This window comes from Nematolebias whitei, chromosome 7 (genome assembly GCF_014905685.2).
Source record: "Nematolebias whitei isolate Nwh7 chromosome 7, NemWhi1, whole genome shotgun sequence".
NCBI lineage: Eukaryota > Metazoa > Chordata > Actinopteri > Cyprinodontiformes > Rivulidae > Nematolebias > Nematolebias whitei.
This window is the reverse complement of record NC_056504.1, coordinates 31,370,209-31,374,686: the sequence shown is the minus strand read 5'-3', so window position 1 is coordinate 31,374,686 and position 4,478 is coordinate 31,370,209. Positions and strand designations below refer to the sequence as shown.

The 4,478-nt window shown below is 37.2% G+C and overlaps 1 protein-coding gene across 1 annotated transcript in view; it reads left to right on the top strand.

Annotated features, from left to right (window-relative positions):
* The window catches only part of foxj3 (forkhead box J3), a 99,271-nt gene that overhangs the window by 8,596 nt on the left and 86,197 nt on the right, over nucleotides 1-4,478 (top strand). The gene's annotated exons all lie outside the window — the stretch shown is intronic.

Genomic DNA, 4,478 nt, shown 5'->3' with positions numbered 1-4,478 from the left:
ATGAGCCATTTCTTGATTAGTTTAATTTTGTTTTTACTTTTCTTTCTCTCCACATGCTCTTCACGTTGCAAACAACATGTCTATGGAGAATTCAGAAGAATGCATCTTGTTACTCCGATGAGTCATACTTCCTCTGGCCTGCATGCCTCTCCCTTAGGGTGGATGAATGAGAGGGCGGAGAGGTTAACAGGAGGAGGGACTCATTGGCAGAGGCGACATGGTCTGTGCCAGTTGCTTAATGTAATTAAGAAAGTATCACTGTGTTGGTCATAGGGTCTTAAATATACTGTTTGCGCTGTAGCTGCTTCAAACCCTGTTTTTCTTCTATGTGACTGTTTGGCCAACAACTTTGATCAGGCTTAGTCACTAACTTTACACAATAAGTGCTTGGAAATCTCAGGCCAAAGTCTGACCCTGTGAGTCAGCAGCTCTTCCAAGGTTCTGAGGCCCTGGGAGCCAAGCTTGGGCCCTCAGTTATGAAAGAAAACCAAGGCTACACCTTATATGTGATAAATATATCTTAAAGGAGTAAAGCTTAAAGATGGAGTAGGAAGATGCATGTCCTTCTGAAAACCTTACTGCAATGTGAGGTTGCAGCATAAATTTTGGCTGCAATTAAAAATGTAACAACAAAGGTTGCATTCTTTTTAAATTTAGTATTGCATTCCGCCACAGTAAAGCAACATTTTAAGTTGATCTTGATTATCTTTTAAAACTTTTCAAATGCTGTAAACCTCCAGGCCTCTCAGCTCCAGTTCTGTCTCTCATATACCTGCTCTCCTTGGTCTCTTGCCAAAACGTATGACTCACAGGAGACTGTGTGACCTACTTTTAATGTCTTCTATGAGCACCAGCAGATCTTTTTTCATTTGCAAGACAGTTTGCAGATTAAATATAAGTCAATTAAAATGCACTTAATACACTAATTTTTGGATTCAAGCAGATAAAGGCTGTATCAGCATTATAGCCACCTTAGAGGATTCCTTTATTATCACAAGCAAAGATCCACAGTAAACAGTTTAGTGCTAATATTTCATTAGAACTAACTTAACGGTTTCAGTGTTTTTATTTCTACCAACTAAAAAAAAAAAGGTTAAGGTGCTTTCATAATTCCACTACAATTGTCTTGTTTTGTATTTGCTTATTCCTGGTTTATCAACGTTGACGGAGATTATGGTTTCCCCATGTAGACAAAGCATTTGCATCTAGTGAAAGTTGCCTGAACGCCTACTGTTTATTTTATTAATGATAGATTTGGCCGTTCTTTAAAGGCAAAGTTTGAACAGTTGCTTTTGTATATTATATGGATTAGGACAAGTGATAAAGTTTCTGTAAGGATCAGTTTCACAAATGCCACTTTACAGTTGTCTTCCACTGGAAGGATAAAAACATGTAATCAAAGGCCATAGTATTACGGAGATGGTTTACGCTGGATTTTGATTTGGAAGTGATGCAGCTTTACAGCACATGGACTTTTCATTTTAATTGCTAATTGCAGTTTTTAGGTTGCGTTGTTTGTCGTTGATGCAGAAACGAGCTGTGCTGTTGAATGTGTTGTCCTGATTGCTCTTTCCCCTTCTGCAGGGCTTGGCTTCTTTGATTTGTCAGTTTTGTTTTACTCTGCCGCCTTCATCTTGACACAATTGGCCCTGCTTGCACCAACCCCTGGAAACCCCCCGGCATGCCTGCCGTAGGGTGCGTGTTCAGTCATTTATACTGCTTCCTTTTAAAAGACCGCCTTGCCTTCGCTTTTAGTTTCTCCCAACTTATTAAGATGCAAAAGGCAGTGCAACGTCTAAAAGGGAGTTGCTGGCATGTACCATGGGGGGTTAGGGAGGGACTGTAAGCATTGGGGCTTTAATGACTTAATGTGCACCGTATGCCCCCGCCACACTCCAGCTAAGTTCTGCTGGCAGCTCGCATTACTCTGATTTTTGCCTTTTTGTGAGAGTCCTCTCACAGGGAGTCAAAATGATGCACTGACAAAAGTGACAATAATTGGAGAGGAACAAATTATGAACTCTTTGGTTAATACTGATTGCAGCTTGGGTTTATGCCTGATAATCCCCATTAAATAAGCCAAAATGACAGCCCTTTTAAAACCTTTTTATCTCGTCCGTTCACAAATTCTTATTTTATTTTTCTAATTATTTTCTTGTGTTTAAAAGTCCCAGTGGAGAATTTTTTGACTGCCACTCTAATATTTTGAATTTATTTCATCAAACTTTTTGTTTTTAAGGAATTCTTCCTTTTCTCAAGTCCATACTATAAATTCCTCTGTCACAGTACTTGTAATCTCTTCCTTATCAGTCTGCCATATAACCATATTTTATGACATTGTGGTTTATTATCATGTTTTTACTGAACAGAGGCAAATATGTTGATTGATGGTTGTGGTGCTGGTGTTGGTTGACCTTCTTTGTTACTGGTTTTAGCACAAAATCTGTCACTGCAAAAATTTACTACAGCACCACAAATCACTTAACATGAAACCTCATGTATGGTTTTTAATTAAGAAACATATTTGTGGTTTAGTAACATGCTGGGTGCCTTTCCAGATGTTCAAATTATTGTCAATATTGAATCGCTTTATATGGACATGTTATGGTAATTGGATGTACTGACAGGTTGTACTTTTGGCAAAACTGACACAAAAAGTGACAGAGGGTTCACTGTTGTACTTCAAAAACAGACGTGATTAGGTTGAGTACATCATAAGCTAATTTTCTTTACCAGAATAGGGTTGAAGCTAAAAGCAAATGAATTATGTTTTATGCATGCAATAAAAAAAAAAGCTTCATTTATGGATTCCTTTAAATTGCTCTTTTCGAACAACCTATAATTTTTGATCTGAAATAAAGGTACAATCTGTCCCTTACAGTATGGAGTGGTAATTGAATAAAAGGAGAGTGGCCTGCAGCCATACGCCGAGCATAAAAGAAAATTGGAACTGAAATATTGTACATGGGATCAGATAAAACTTGAGAATCTGCTTCTAAGGAAAAGACTATAAAACTTTATTCTGAATTAGTCACTGCTTACAAGTTGTATTTTCTTATCACATTAACTTATAAAAGTCATATAAAGTAATCAATCAACCATCTAGCTAAGCTTTGTGGATTATTCTGATCTCAGGCATGTGGACACCTTAATCACAGTATGGTGTCCTGCTGGAGCTTTATCGGCATCATGTATCGCACTGCCGCCTCCAGCTCCAGCAGAGTCGGTGCAGAACAGGATGACTGTGGGTAAAAAGAGAACATGAGTTTGGGGTCAGGGAGAAACCCAAGCGCTCTGTGCGTTTTGAGAGATAATGATATAATGAAGGCGTTGCGTGGATCTGACACACTAGAGTAGGAGAATGTAATGTTATGCATGTCATTGGTCAGTTTGTGCTGTAGCATAAACATAAATATGAATACAGTATTCTGCATGCAACTCAAGCATCATATTGACGTGCATATTAACACAATTTTTGGTGGCTTCCTTTTCTTTGTTTATATTGTTCAATAGCTTTGTCTTGTTACACTCTGAAAATGGTACAAGAAAATATTTGTAACTTTACAAGAACTATGAATGACAGTATATTGGAAAGGATGAAACTGTAAAAGGTGTTGCATGTTGAGCTGCAGGTTGTTTTTTGTGGCTGTGCTTGATTTCCTATAACAGCTGGTCGAATTCTGCAAACAGATTAAATTTAACGATGCTCCTTCTGTTTCAAAACCTTTGTGTTTTGTGTGACAGTTTTAAATCGATACCCTTGAGTCTGATTTAGCTCAGCTTATACTTCCTGTCAGTTAAATACGTATGTTCAGGATATTGTGAAGTAGTAGCTGATTTTTATGACATACTGTATGTGTTGACTCCAAATTTGTATATGAATATGGATATGAAAGTCTTGACTCTTACTAAAAAGTTCCCCATTTTAATTTCTGCTTATTTTATTTGTCTACTTGGTAAAGCATAATTTATGTATGAGTCAGAGCCAGTTGTGACTCATGGGTCTATATACGGAAGGGTTCTCCTTGTCACTGCTTTCTGTAACAGTAAATGCATTTCAAACTGCAGAACTGGATTGTTTGTGGTTACATTTGTAGAGTCAAGTTCATAATAAACATGAATGATGTAGGTATGTTTAACTTTGAAACATTTATTTTAACTTTGAATGACCATCTCTATCAAAGCTTGTTGTTCTCTGGCTAAAGTAAGTTCTGTGGTCATCAGGAACAGGTCAGGTTAGGATCTTGTTTGTATTGTGCTCTCTGCCCTTCTCTTCCATAGTGACTCATGTTGCATGGCACATGACAAGCTGCTTTCACCAACTGAGTCATCCCGAATAAAAGAACCCAACTTGAACCACACTAAAAGTGAAATGACGAACAATTTAAAGAAATTATGTTTTTCAAATTTATTCCTGAAGTAAAAAAAAAAAAAAAAAAAATATTTATATTTTTATTTTTATATAATCCTTAGGTATT